The sequence below is a fragment of the Rhinopithecus bieti genome, unplaced genomic scaffold (assembly GCF_001698545.2).
Source record: "Rhinopithecus bieti isolate Rb0 unplaced genomic scaffold, ASM169854v2 scaffold_31548, whole genome shotgun sequence".
NCBI classification, from domain to species: Eukaryota; Metazoa; Chordata; class Mammalia; order Primates; family Cercopithecidae; genus Rhinopithecus; species Rhinopithecus bieti.
Genome location: NW_016814470.1, coordinates 5,914,386 through 5,929,938, shown reverse-complemented (window position 1 = coordinate 5,929,938; position 15,553 = coordinate 5,914,386). Strand labels below are relative to the sequence as shown.

The 15,553-nt window shown below is 39.4% G+C and overlaps 1 protein-coding gene across 1 annotated transcript in view; it reads right to left on the bottom strand.

Moving 5' to 3' along the window:
- Positions 1–15,553, bottom strand: part of DENND4A (DENN domain containing 4A) — a 140,362-nt gene that overhangs the window by 104,387 nt on the left and 20,422 nt on the right. The window contains 1 exon segment of the mRNA XM_017851092.1: positions 4,065–4,141. The gene's annotated coding sequence lies outside the window, so the exon portion shown is untranslated.

Here is a 15,553-nt window from a genome sequence, read left to right as displayed (position 1 = left end):
GGGTCTCACTATGTTGCCCAGGCTGGTCTTGAACTCCTGGGGTCCAATGATCCTCCCATCTCAGTCTACCCAAGTGCTGGGATTAGAGGCATAAGCCACGGCACCTGATTCAGTTTGTGTTTTAGAAGGCATTAAAAGCATGGGAGATAAGCACTTCAGACCACATAGACAGAGAATTGGAACTGAGCCACCTGTATAAAGCCGAGAGTTTCAAAGGACTATTACTCCCAGCCAAAGACTGGATTTAAAACACCTATCCACTGACACAGGGAGATAATAAAGTTGTAGGGAGGGTGGTGGGGGAGTCTCCTCTGAGAATTCATAACAATAGGCCTATTCACACTTGGGTTTGGGGTTTGAACTTACACCATATGGATGGTCCTAGGAAACTAAGAAATTAATAATAAAAGTGTTCTCAGGTTGGCTGAGCACCGTGGCTCGCGTCTGTAATCCCAGCACTTTGGGAGGCTGAGGCGGGCAGATTACCTTAGGTTGGAGTCGAGACCAGCTTGACCAACATGGAGAAACCCCATCTCTACTAAAAATACAAAATTAGCCAGGCATGGTGGCACATGCCTGTAATTCCAGCTACTCGGGAGGCTGAGGAAGGAGAATCGCTTGAACCCAGAAGGAAGAGGCTGTGGTGAGCTGAGATCGCACCATTGCACTCCAGCCTGGGCAACAAGAGCGAAACTCTGTCTCAAAAAGAAAAAAAAAAAAAGTGTTCTCAAGCTAGTGATACCCCTTGAAAAGTAAAACAGTTCTTGAGGGTACAGCCTCAACCCAGGTTTTCCACAAACAAAGCCCAGTGGAAGACAAGCTCCTGTTCCAAAACTACAAAAGCACACACACAAAAATCTACCAGAAGTAAGTCTCAGCAGATACATCAAAGAGAATAATTTTAAATAGTAAAAGTAAGACAGTATAACAGTACTGCATGCTTATAATAGATTCAAAGAAAAAAGACACAGAATCTATCACATATCTGCAGTCTCCTTTGGTTGTCTGGTATCACTTAATTTTATTTATGTATTTATTTATTTTTGAGACAGGGTCTTGCTCTGTCGCCCAGGCTGAAATGGAGTAGTGCAAACATGGCTCACTGCAGCCCTGACCACCTGGGCTCAAGCAATCCTCCTGCCTCAGCCTCCTGCGCAGCTGGGACAACAGGTGTGCACCACCATGCCTGGCTAGTTTGTTTTTGTTGTAGAGACAGAGTCTCATTTTGTTGCCCAGGCTGGGCTCAAGAGATTCTCCCACCTCAGTCTCCCAAAGTGTTGGGATTACAGGCGTGAGCCACCATACCCAACCTATTTTTTCTTTAACTAGGAGAATACATTCCACAGTACTGTCATTATTTACATATCACTATTATAGGAAAAAAGTTTAATCTAAAACAATTTCCCAGATTTTGTTTCATGTTAGACACACTTCCAATAAGTGCACAGAAAAGATTCCATGGACAAATAAATTACGTATACACACTATAGGTCTCTGTATATTTACTTATATATATAAAAATACTAAATCCTCAGCAATCTTTTGATAAAGGTAGCCGATAAACTTTGCTTAACTCAGGATTTCCCAAGTCTATTTGAACAATGAACCATATTTTCCCACTTAACAACTAGAAACAACCCTAAGAAAATGCTAGTTTACAGTAAACAACCTTCCTTTGTAGACCATAAAATCTCAGGGCAAAGATATTCTTATGTAGTATATACTTGTTTACAATATAATTATTAACATTTTAATCAAAATCCCAAAACTCATTTAATTTTCTATATTGCTAATGTCATCAGTTTTCAGAATTCATGACACACTTCTTGGAATCTGTATTCATCGCTCAAATATACTCTAAGTATTCTCACTATTTTCTTTAAAAATGAGACTAGGCTGGGCAAGGTGGCTCACCCCTGTAATCCCAGCACTTTGGGAGGCCGAGGCGGGTGGATCACAAGGTCAGGAGTTTGAGACCAGCCCGACCAATATGGTGAAACCCCATTTCTATTAAAAATACAAAAATTAGCCGAGCACGGTGGCATGTGCCTGTAGTCCCAGCTACTTGGGAGGCAGAGACAGGAGAATCGCTTGAACCCGGGGGGCGGAGGTTGCAGTGAGCCGAGATCACGCCACTGCACTCCAGCCTGGGCAACCGAGCGAGACTCTGTCTGGAAACAAAAGAAAAAAAAAAAAAAGAGAGAGATTAAAGAAGGATTAAATGTTTCTACTTGTTTTATTCACACACTAATGGCACCTATGCAGCAATTTCCTTACATATAGGATTTCTACATATAATAAAGGGCTTAACCTTTTCAGAAATGCCTTCTAGATGGATACTTAAAAAGAAAGTGCTAACAACCTGTTCTTCTGAGAAGGCTGTTAAATGCTGACTCATCACCCTCAGCTCACTGCATATAACAAGTGCTCCCAAAAAAAAGAGCAGTTTTACCCAATTGACCATCTGTTTATTTAAGAAAGTTGCAGAATAACAAAAGCACTTTTGTTTTTTTTTCTCCAGTTCATTAGTCTTTGAAAACAATTTTTAAAGGGCTGCATAGTATTTTATTTTATGGATATACCATTTTTGACCTATGTGCTTACTGTAGATCATGTATTACTTCTACTTATTTTGCTAATATTTTTTAAAGGGTACAATGAATAATCTTGATAAACCTCTGGATACAACTCTAGTATTTCTTCAGGATACATTTATTGAAATAGAATTATTAGGTCAAAGGTTATATCAGCCTCTACTTATATGCTTTCATGTGTGCATGAATTTTATATTATAAGCTCTAAATACATATAACCTTAAAAATTACTCTGGTAAGGTATTTTCATTCCATCATAATGAAGAAACTAAAACATCCTCCTTTTTCCTAGACACTAACTTTATGTTTTTTAAACTAAAGCATGGCCAGGTATGGTGGCTCATGCCTGTAATCCCAGCACTTTGGAAGGCCAAGGCAGGCAGATCACTTGAGGTCAGGAGTTCGAGACCAGGCTGGCCAACACAGTGAAACCCCCATCTCTACTTAAAATACAAAAAAAAATTAGCGGGGCATGGTGGCACATGCCTGAAATCCCAGCTACTCAGGAGGCTGAGGCAGGAGAATTGCTTGAACCTGGAAGGCGGAGGCTGCAGTGAGCTGAGATCACGCCACTGCACTCCAGCCTGGGCAAGAGCAAGACTCTGTCTCAAAATAATAAATAAATAAATAAATAAATAAACAAACAGACTAAAGTAGACAGTTACCATTGCATAAAATAGTTTTATGTCTTGCTATGTAGAAAGAAGGGTAAGAGGCCAGGAAGAGTGGCTCATGCCTGTAATCCTGGCACTTTGGGAGGCCGAGATGGGTGGATCACTTGAGGTCAGCAGTTCAAGACCAGCCTGGCCAACACGGTGAAACCCCGTTCCTACCAAAAATATAAAAATTAGCCAGGCATGATGGTGCATGCCTATAATCCCAGCTACTCGAGAGGCTGAGGAACAAGAATCACCTGAACGCTGTAGGCAGAGGTCGCAATGAGCCAAGATTATGCCATTGTACTCCAGCCTGGGCAACAGAGGGAGACTCTGTCTCAAAAAAAAAAAAAAAAAAAGGGAAAGACAAGAGATACAGTATTTTCATGAAAATATATATTTAATAAGTTTTTTTGAGAACTACCACCTTATCCTTGGAAATAACTAATTATAAGTACATATTTGATATAAATTTATTTATAAAATTCATTTTCATTAGCTCTTTTGGGTATTTTCACAAAATTTAATAATTTGAACTCATTCACAAAAGAACACAGGAAATAACTACTAAAAGGGAATCGTATTCTTTACATTGAAGATTTTGTCTCTAATAAATGGTGTTGAATTAATAGTGACCCAAGGCACATCTTGAGACATCTTTCAATGAATTACTTTGTATCATTTATTACCCATAATTACTACGTGGAAAATATATTCCAAATTATTAAGACTTATGGAAAATTAAGGTTTCACTGTGTTTAATACAGAAAATAGCTAACTGAAACAAATCAAAATGAAAGCCAAAACTACTTACACATGACAAAAGTTTCTCTCTGAAAAGATGACAGATTTCAATGTGTGAACTCCGCAGCCTCAGAGTTTGAGAAATAACTGTATTGAAAAGAGTAAGAATTGGACTTAAATTCATTCCAATCAAATATTTCCCCCAATATGCCTGTGGATACTTAAAGTTCTGTTAACAGTGATAATTACTAAACTGACTTCATGTATTGTTTTCTTATGGTTAAGAGCCAATAAGCAATTTTTAAAAACAAGTTCTTCGGGAAACACATTTCAGCAAAGAATAAATACACACTTTAAAAACAAAACATGCTGAAGAGAGGCAATGAGGAAAAAAAAGAAAAAACAAGCACATAAGGGGGAGAAAAAGAAAGCAAGAGGAATAAATAAGGGTACAAAAGAGGAAATGGGTACAGGGCAAAGAGCGTAAGGAAGAACAACATGCCTATTTCTGGGGCACTGTGTACAGAGCCTCATTCACATGGGAAAAATGTATACATTTAACATAATTTAAATATAGACTCAAGTAACTTCCATATAAAAAATATTTCAAAGAAGTCAATACCCAAAAGTACTTTCCCTTTATTACAAATTTCAAAGATACTACAGTCAGCCTTCCGTATCCATGAGTTCCACATCCATACCATGGATTGAAAAAATGTTTTGTTGTTGTTGTTGTTGTTATTGTTTTTGAGACAGAGTTTTGCTCTTGTTGCCCAGGCTGGAGTGCAGTGGCTCGATCTCGGCTCACCACAACCTCCACCTCCCAGGTTCAAGAGATTCTTCTGCCTCCGCCTCCCAAGTAGCTGGGATTACAGGCATGTGCCACCATGCCCAGCTAATTCTGTATTTTCAGTAGAGACTGGGTTTCTCCATGTTGGTCAGGCTGGTCTTGAACTCCTCACTTCAGGTGATCTGCCTGCCTCGGCCTCCCAAAGTGCTGGGATTACAGGCATGAGCCACCACATATGGCCCGAAAAGATGTTTTGCGAAAACAATAAAAATAACAGACTGGGCTCAGTGGCTCATGTCTGTAATCTCAGCACTTTGAGACGCCAAGGCAGGAGGATTGCTTCAGCCCAAGAGTTCAAAGCCAGCCTGGGCAATATAATGAGATTCCCATCTCTAAAGAAAAAAAAAAAAAAAAAAAAAAAGTCAGTGCCAGGCAGGGTGGCACATGCCTGTATTCTCAGCTACTCAGGAGACTGAGGCACGAGAATCACTTGAGCCCAGGAAGCTGAGGCTGCAGTGAGTCCTGATCACACCACTGCACTCCAGCCTGGGTAACAGAGTAAAGCTCTATCTCGAATGAATGATACAACAAAAAATGTAGTACAAATTTAACAAAATAATTCGGTATAACTATTTATATAGCATTTAACGGAATTAGGTATTATAGATAATCTAGAGGTGATTTAAAGTATACAGGAAGGGCCAGGAGCGGTGGCTTATGCCTGTAATCCCAGCACTTTGGGAGGCTGAGGTGGGTGGATCACGAGATCAGGAGATCGAGGATATCCTGGCTAACACAGTGAAACCCTGTCTCTACTAAAAATACAAAAAATTAGCCGGGCATGGTGGCAGGCGCCTGTAGTCCCAGCTACTCGGGAGGCTGAGCCAGGAGAATGGCGTGAACCCGGGAGGGGGAGCTTGCAGTGAGCCAAGATCACGACACTGCACTCCAGTCTGGGTGACAGAGCCAGACTCCATCTCAAAACTAACTAAATAACTAACTAACTAACTAACTAACTAACTAACTAACTGACTGACTAACTAAATAAATAAAGTATACTGGAGGATGTGTGTAGATTATATGCAAATACTACACCATTTTACATAAGGGGCTTGAGTATATGTGGACTCTGTTATCCAAGGGGTGGAGGTTGGGGGTATCCTGGAACTAATCCTTGGAGGATACCAAGGGGCAAATGTACTTAAATAGAATCATTTATATCAAATCTCACCAAGGAACCAAAGTCTTCTGAACAAGAGACTAAGCAATGTCATATTACAGAATGCAATATGTCAATATCATATTTTTTTAATTAAGCAATTTAGTAACTTGTAATTGAGTCATTTTAAACACTAGATGGAAAGATGATGCCACTGACAAAGTCTTAAAAGCATAGCCAGACCAATTGTATTGTACCAAGCACTATAGGTTAGCTTTCACAGCGGACACATGCACACACAAAAGGAGTTTCAGTAAGAGTCAATAGCTTCTGCAGGGAAACAAGCTGCAGCACAGAAATCATAAGCACCTCAAGAGGAAGAAACCACAGCTTTAACCAACATGGAATATCTACTAACAACCAGGAAATAGGAGCAGCTACACCCAGACACAAGATTCATCTAACTTGGTTAGGTCCTTGACGTGTGTGTGTGTGTCTGTGAGAAGTGGAAGAGAAGCGGGAAAGGGCATAAACTGAGTCAAGAATTTAATAAACACCAGGTACAGTAGCTCACATCTATAATCCCAGCACTTTGGGGGGCCGAGGCCTGCGAATCGCTAGAGCTCAGGAGTTTGAGACACGACAAAATCCTCTCTTTACAAAAAATACCAAAAGTAGCCAGGCATGGTGGTGCAGTCCGGTAGTCCCAGCTCCTTGGTGGGGCTGGGATGGGAGGATTGCTTGAGCCCAGGAGGTCGAGGCTGCAGTGAGCCTTGTTCACACCTCTGCACTCCAGCCAGCCTGGGTGACCAAGCAAGACCTTGTCTCAAAAAAAAAAAAAGAAAGAAGAGAAAAAGAAAGAAAGAAAAATTCGATAGTGTCTTGAAATGGAGGGTGAAAAGAATGAAAGCAAAATAATATACTCACAATCTTATTACCTTTTGAACTGCTAAACATCGTCAGCATAGATATATATATTTTTAAAATGAGGATACCACTCCATCTCAAGTTCCCTGAAAAAATTTCAGGGAGTAAATATGGAGTGGTAAACATATTTTTCAAATATCTCTAAAATGTTATTGCTGGCAGGTGGCAATGAAACAATGACTTGCTGAAACATTTTTAAAAATTCAACATCAGTTATCACAAAATTTCTAGTAAAATACTACATATATATAGAAATACTTGCAAATTTTGAAAATTATAGTTATTTTATTGGTAGAATACCAGACTTATTTAGATGTAATTACGAATAATGAATGTGCTACAACCAATTTCAAATATATTTTCTGCTACATTGTTTCTTAATATAGTAAGAACACTGTTTTGACCATAACTCTGCCCCATTATACTTAATATTTGTATCATTATTCTAAAAACAGGCCAGGTGTGATGGCTCATATCTATAATCCTAACACTGGGAGGTCAAGGCAGAAAGATCACTTGAGGCCAGGAGTTCAAGACCAGCCTAGGCAACACAGCAAGACCTCACCTGAACAAAAAAACAAAATTGGCTGGGCATGGTAGCTCACACCTAATCACAGCACTTTGGGAGGCCGAGGGGGGAGGATCACTTGAGGTCAGCCTGGCCAACAGGGTGAAACCCCATCTCCACTAAAAATACAAAAGTTAGCAGGGCATGGAGGCATGCACCTGTAATTCCAGCTACTCGGGAGGCTGAGGCACGAGAATCACTTGAACCCTGGAGGCAGAGGTTGCAGTGAGCCAAGATAGTGCCACTGCACTCCAACCTGGGCAACAGAGCGAGTCTCAAAAAATAGTAATAATTAATTAAATTTAATTTTAAAAGAAATTAAAAAAAAAAAAAAAAAAAACAAGTGGCCAGGCACAGTGGCTCATGCCTGTAATCTCAGCACTCTGGGAGACCGAGGCAGAAAGATCACTTGAGTCAGGAGTTTGAGACTAGCCTGGGCAACATAATGAGACCCCATCTGTACAAAAAAATTTTTTAATTTGCTGAGTATGGTAGTGTGCACTATAGTCCCAGCTACTTGGAAAGCTAAGGTGGGAGGATTGCTTGAACCCAGGAGGTTGAGGCTGCAGTGAGTCACGATGGCACCACTGCACTCCAGCCTGGGTGACAGAGTGAGACTCTGTCTCAAAAAAAAAAAAAAAGTAACATTTTCTTTGATGTTGAATTCACATTAGCATTCACAATAATATCAAATATTTCCATTCTGATGAATGAACTTCCAAAAACTTTAATTTTATTCCATGAATTGTATGAAAAAAAAGAACCATTATTGGAATTAACTGAATTTCCATTTGACACAGAAGATGAGACTGATACAAAACTGGCATCACTTGTGTTTGCAAAGTTCTTCTTCTGCTAATGAAGATAATACATCACAGCTATTGCCTTACTTTCTATACATGCACAAGAAAACTCAGAATAGAAAATTTATAAAATCTATTTAGCAGAGCATCCTTTGATTATAAATGAAAGTCATGCTCCACAAAGTGATATATGAATGTGCTTCCTGCAGCTACATGTGTTAAGCCACTATCTTTTAACACAGACTTCTTTAAATTGTTTTTAATTGAAACTTTTAGTTTGAGATAATTGTAGGTTCACATTCGGTTGAAAGAAATCATAGAGATCTGGTATACCTTTCACCTCGTTTTCTTCAAATGGTAACATCTTGCAAAACTATAGCACAGCTGTATTATTGACATTGATACGATTCACCTATCTCATCCTAATTTCCCCAGTTTTATTTGTATTCATCTGTGTGTGTTTAGTTCTATGCAGTTTTATCACATGTGCGTAATATAACATATCCATCACCAAAATCAAGATACAGTATAGTTCCATTACAAGGATCCCTGGTCATTGCCCTTTATAAGCACAGTTTTGTCACATGTGCATAAAACCATGTATCCATTACCAAAGACCAGATGCAGCACAGTTCCATCACAAGGGCCCCTGGTGTTGCCCTTTTATAAGCACACACACTGCCCTCCCCGCTTCACCCCACTATCCCTAATCCCTGTAGAGTGGTATATTTTTATCACAAAGTACATACAGCCAATGAAATGCTAAGATATATTTCTAAAAACAATACTTTCTTACAAAATAGATGCAGAAACAAACCAAAGCACAAAGTATAAGCATATTTGGTGTGCTGAAAGCCTTGTTGGTCACATTTACTCAGGCATCCAGAACATTATACGTGAACATAATTAAACAAACATACAAATACAGTTGACTCTTGAACAACATGGATTTGAACTGTGCAGTTCCACTTACACATGGTTGTCTTTCTTTTTTTTTTTTTTTTTTTTTTGCAATAAATATGTCAGCCCTCAGTATGGGCAATTTTGCATCTGCAACCAACTTGGATCGAAAATATGGTATTATGGGAAAAGAAAGTTGCAAAAATAGAAGGCCAACTTTTTGTATCCACAAGTTCTGAACAGGTAACTGTGGGGCTTGAGTGGATTTTAGAATCCACAGGTCGTCCTGGAACTGATCCCCAGGAGACAGTGAGGGATACTACACACAGACATCCATAGGCACACAAAAGATGAGGGCAGCGAGTGATCATCCATTAAATCCCAATGAAGACCAATCTAATAAATTCTGAGATAAATGTTCCTATCCTGGCTAAGTTCCAGATTGAAAATAAGTGGACAACATAAAATAATGCTACAGAACTACAGTGAGGATTCTTACATATATAAGAACATTTAAAAAAGGGAGTCTTATACTGTGTTCAGGGGCAACCCTATCCTTCATGCAGAAATCAGGTTGCAGCTGAAGTAGCTGCTATTCCCTTGAGAATATGGATCTGTTCTAGACAGATAAGAACAGACTGGAAATAACAGTGTTAATATACAGATACCTCTTGTTTCCAGACCGACTATAAACAATTCAAAGGCAGAAACTTTGTGCTCTACTTTTGGTTCTCTCACATGCATAGCAGTTATAAACACACGGTAGGTGTGTAAATATTTATTAAAGGGATGAGGTCAGCACAGTAGAAAAAAATGAGAAAGTTAAAACACCACAGAATCATGGGATTTTAGAGCTAGGAAGGTCCTTGGAGATTTTGTTTCAAGTACCTTTATTATAATTGAACAAACTGAGGCATAAAACTTAACCAGCTTGCCTGTCTAACATACCATGTGTTTTACTTACTTATTCTCTCTCTTTCCACAAGATTGTAAGTTCCATGAGGGTACAGATTTTTCTGTTTTATTCACTGCTGCATAACAAGCACCTAGAACAGTACCTGGCAAATAGTATATGGGGAGTATCTGTTAAATGAATGAATATTTATTTGGGACAAAGTCTCATTCTGTCACCCAGGCTGTAGTGAGGTGGTGCAATCATAGCTCACTGCAGCCTCAAACTCCTGGGCCAAGCAATTCTCCTACCTTGGCTCCCATAAATTGCTGGGATTACAGGCATGAACCACCACACCCAGCCAGGAATAATTTTTTAAATGCAACTGATACCATTATTGAGTACTATGGGATAGCCAGAAGTAAAAGAATAGATGTAAACAGATACATTATTTAAATTTAGTGTTGAATGAAAATAGTAAGCAGCAGAAAGGAATCTACAGCAAAAGAGCATTTATATAAACTTAAAATATACACATTAAAGTTAGTATGATAGTTTTCAAAGACATTCAGGATGATATATTAGACAATATATTAGACATATACATAGACATTTATGTCTATATCAGATATACAGACATAAAGTTAGTATGATAGTTTTCAAAGACATTCAGGATAATATATTAGACATATGGATAACTGTGAGGGAAAGGAAATGGGAGTGAAGACGACAGATAAAGGAGAATAAAATAAAGCAGAGCTTCATACATGTTAGTCACAAAAGTGTACCATGAAATGAAAAATATGATGAAATCAGTTCTCCACATCTGAGGTGCTCTTACCCCACTTCCTTCCAGAGAGAAATATTTAACCACTGGTTTCAGCAAAACTCAAATCAGTGTGGAGTGTAGTGGCACAATCATGGCTTACCTCAATTGATCCTCCCACCTCAGTCTCCTAAGTAGCTTGGGACTACAAGTGCACACCACCAAGTCTGGCTTTTTTTTTTTTTGGTAGAGATGGGGTTTTGCCATGTTCCCTAGGTTGGTCTCAAACTGCTGGTCTTGAACTCATGGGCTCAAGTGATCCGCCCATGCTGACCTCCCAAAGTGTTGGGGTAACAAGAGTGAGCTACTGCACCTAGCCTGTTTTGTTTTTTTGTTTGTTTTGTTTTTACTTTTTAATTAAAGTATAACACACATATAGAAAATGTACAACTCCAGGAATTATCACAAAATAAACACATCATCCATTACAAACACCTCACAGGTCGAGACATAGTACATCACTAGTAACAGGAAGCCCCTTCCATCTTTCCCTGAGAGAACCACTATCTTGAATGCTAACAGTAGATTAGTTTTTTTCTATTTCTGAACTTTTACATAAATGGAACATGGAAGGACCTATAAAGTATACATTCTTTTGGTCTAGCTTTTTTCATTCTACAATGTTTTTTGAGATTTGGCCAAACTCATATATAGCAGTTTGTTCATTTTCATTTCTGTATAGTTTTTCATTTTAAGAATACACAATTTTTTTTTTTTTTGAGACGGAGATCTTGCTCTGTCAACCACAGGCTGGAGTGCAGTGGCCGACCTCCACTTCACTGCAAGCTCCTCCTCTCGGGTTCATGCATTCTCCCTGCCTCAATCCCGAGTAGCTGGGACTATAATAGGCGCCCGCTTCGCCCAGCTAGTTTTTTTTGTAATTTTTAGTAGAGAAACGGGATTTCCACGTGTTAGCAAGGTGGTATCGATCTCCTGACCTGTGATCCGCCTGTCTTGGCCTCCCAAAGTGGCCTGGGATTACAGGCTTGAGCCACCCAGTGCCCGGCCCAAGAATCACACAATTTTGGCCAGGTGCAGTGGCTCAATGCCCTGGTAATCCAGCACTTTGGGGCGAGGCAGGCAGCTGGATTACCTGAGGTCAGGAGCTCAGGACCAGCCTGGCCAACATGGTGAAACCCCATCTTTACTAAAAAATATAAAAAAGAAAAAATTGCCAGACATGGTGGTGGACGCCTGTAATCCAAATACTCAGGAGGCTGAGACGGAGAATTGCTTGAACCCTGGAGGCGGAAGTAGCAGTGAGCCGAGATCGGGCCATTGCACTCTAGCCTGAGTGACAAGAGCAAAACTCTGTCTCAAAAAAAAAAAAAAAAAAAACCCAATTTTATGTATCCATTTATTGTTAATTGACATTTGACTGGCCAATGTGAGGTTGTTATAAATGATTACAAAGTCATATATAAGCTATTATGAGTTTTGATGCATATAAAAATGCGTGGATTTTTAAAAAATATCTAAGAATGAAATTCCTAGCATATATGTATACACGCGTGCACACACACACACTCAACTGTGGTAGGTAATGCCAAACTGTTTTCCAAAGTTGTTATAGTAAGACCTTATATTTGGTAAGATGGCTTAGAAATAAATAAAAACCTTTTTTCCCTCACAAGCATTAACATTCCTCTGACTGAGCTCTCTAAAATACTGATTTGTTGTTCCTGTTTTAATTCATTGCTGAAAACAACTATATGAAAACTATAAAATGTAGTGGGGTATAGCAGCTACATGCTCTGAAATCACTTCAGCCAAATTAGAATCCTGATTCTATCCAGCATTAGATTATCAGATATGCAAATAAGCTCATGGCTTGGGTATTTCAAAATAAGGGACCAAAAAAAGTATAAATTCAATTCAAATAATTTGATTTAAATCACTTAATGAGGTACTCATCATTTTTAAAAACCAGAAATTTGTTGAGTTTGCTTATCTTTTGCTTATTTTATGGTTTGGTATTGATTTTATTTTCAATTACGTTAGCAATACCATTATTACTTCAATGTTTGGTGACTTAAAGGTTTAGAGACAGGAAATCATGACTCCGATTCTCTCATTCATTCATCTGACAAATATTTATTGAATATTGAAATGGACACATATCAGTTTTATTTTTGACCACCCAGCATCTGAACTCCTTTTCTGTGTTTAGAAAATCTGCCACTGTATGTATCTTATAAAAAAGACTGGGTGTCCGAACCAATCATGAAAGCGGAAAAAGACCAGATATTTGGCCAGGCATGGTGGCTCACACCTATAATCCCAGCATTTTAGGGGGCCAAGGCAGGCAGATCATGAGGTCAGGAGTTTGAGACCAGCCTGACCAATGTGGTGAAACCCTGTCTTTACTAAAAATACAAAAATTAGCCGGGCATGGTGGCGCCCGCCAGTAATCCCAGCTACTCAGGAGGCTGAGGCAGGAGAATCGCTTGAACCTGGGAGGTGGAGGTTGCAGTGAGCCGAGATGGAGCCACTGCACTCCATCCTGGGCGACAGAGTGAGACTCTGTCTCAAAAAAAAACAAAAAAACAAACAAGAAAACCCCTGATATTTGCTCTCCCTATTTAGGGACGAAGCACATAGATTGGTCAATTATATGCACTCATGCAGAATTTGAATCTAGAGCTGAAGTAGCAAAAACAGTTTAAGATTCATTCTCAGGGCTGTTTCCACCATATAAGGATACACGAAGTCAGCAGTCTGCCACCCAAAAGTGGGCCCTCACCAGAACCTGACCTTGTTGGCACCCTGATCTCGAATCTCCAGCCTTGAGAACCATGGGAAATCAATTTCTATTGTTTATAAGCAAAAAAAAATCATTCTTAGAGCAGTGATATACAGCACCCAGTGGCAATGCTCCAGCAATGGCATCCAGTGGCATCAACAGTGTGTTCCACATGGAAAGGATATAGCATAACTTTGGCTATGATCTAGCCTTGAGGTTTGTTTCATATTTGTTCTCTGAGTCTGGTTCTCCAGTCTTCTAGTCATTTCTGTAAGCCAACCAATATGCTTCCAATAAATTCCTTTTCTTTGGTTCAGCTAACCAGAATTAATTTCTGTCATTTGCAACCAAGAATCCTAAAATGGTACCTCCAGCGTGTGCCAGGCTCTTAAGAACCAGGCACTAACACACAAAGACAAATGAGACATGACCCTGCCTTACAGGGGTTTAATAGAGAAGGCAGACAAGGAAACAAGCAATATAATACGTGATAAGTCTGTAACAGGAGTAATCACAGGAAGCACAAGAAGGACACACAGCTTAGGCTTGAGGAGTCAAAAAAGAAAGACATCATATAAATTCTGAAATATGAGTAGGTGATAGAGGAGAGATGGAAGGGGATTCCACACGAAAGGGGGAACAAGCACAAGGCATATCACCTTTTCTTTACTCATCATCTCCTTCCCTAGACAGTATCAAAAGTATATTTGAATATACCTCGATAAAGTTAGAGGGAAACATATTTGAAAAATAAAAGTGACAAAAGGAAGACTGGTCACTTTGTCGCTTTTATCACAAACCTCATGCTTCAAACATATACACACCACTGCTGTCGCCTCCACAAATCTAGCCAAAACTACTTTCCTTCTCTCCTTCTCATCTCAGTCACTTTTCAGAACAGTCAACCTGGGCTTTTAGGGTTTTTTCATTTGTTTGTTTTTGGTTGGTTGATTATTTTTAATGGGGTGGAGGAGGAATCATGAATGAGTGGATAAAGGAATTGAAAAGAGAAGTAAAGGTGTTAATCAACTGTAATCAGTGTAGTGAAGCACAAGGCATTCTACCAACAGCCTGCACTGGTTTTCCTTAACAGTAGGTACAATTTTATGAAGAAAAATACTGATATAAAATGTTTTATTGGCCAGGCGTGGTGGCTCATGCCTGTATTCCCAGCACTTTGGGAGGCCGAGGTTGGCAGATCACTTGAGGTCAGGAGTTCGAGACCAGCTTGGCCAACATGATGAAACCCTGTTTCTACTAAAAATAAAAAAATTGGCCAGGCACGGTGGCTCATGCCTGTAATCCCAGCACTTTGGAAGGCTGAGGAGGGTGGATCACCTGAGGTCGGGAGTTTGAGACCAGCCTGACCAACATGGAGAAACCCCATCTTGACTAAAAATACAAAATTAGTCAGGTGTGGTGGCGCATGCCTGTAATCCCAGCTACTCAGAAGGCTGAGGCAGGAGAATAGCTTAGAACTGGGAGGAAGAGGTTGCAGTGAGCCCAGATTGAGCCACTGCACTCCAGCCTGGGCAACAAGAGCGAAACTCCATCTCAAAAAAAACAAAAATAAAAATAAAAAAATAAAAAATTAGCCAGGCATGGTGGTACACACCTGTAATTCCAGCCACTTGGGAGGCTGAGGCAGGAGAATCGTTTGAACATGGGAGGCAGAGGTTGCAGTGAGCTGAGATCACGCCACTGCACTCCAGCCTGGGCAACAAAGCGAGACCCTGTCTCAAAAAAATAAAAATAAAATGTTTTATAAAATAACATATATATGCTATTTTCTCTAAAATTATAAAATTGCAGAATGACATTGATTTTAGAGATTATGTTTTAAAATTACATTAGGCTTACACAATGTATCATTTTTGCATTTTAAAAGAATTTTTTATGGATACTTAATAGTTTTACATATGTTTACTTTTTTTTTTTTTTTTTTTTTTAA